Source organism: Raphanus sativus, chromosome 8, assembly GCF_000801105.2.
Source record: "Raphanus sativus cultivar WK10039 chromosome 8, ASM80110v3, whole genome shotgun sequence".
Lineage (NCBI taxonomy): Eukaryota > Viridiplantae > Streptophyta > Magnoliopsida > Brassicales > Brassicaceae > Raphanus > Raphanus sativus.
This window is the reverse complement of record NC_079518.1, coordinates 15,745,952-15,746,203: the sequence shown is the minus strand read 5'-3', so window position 1 is coordinate 15,746,203 and position 252 is coordinate 15,745,952.

The window sequence follows — 252 nt, the reverse complement described above, 5'->3', positions numbered from 1 at the left end:
AATCTCTTTTTGTTGTGAAATTGTGTTTTATTATTGAATCAAAGTGTTCCTTATATAGGAAATACATGGCGACATGGGCCTAAATACAATGGGCCATAAACGGGCCAAGATTACAAGTAAATATCTAATGGGCTGGACATCCATAAACATAATATTCATAACACTCCCCTTGGATGCCAGAACCATATAGAGCTTGTAGTGTGCTTAATGTTGCCTCATTAAAACCTTACTCGGAAAACCCAGTGGGACAAA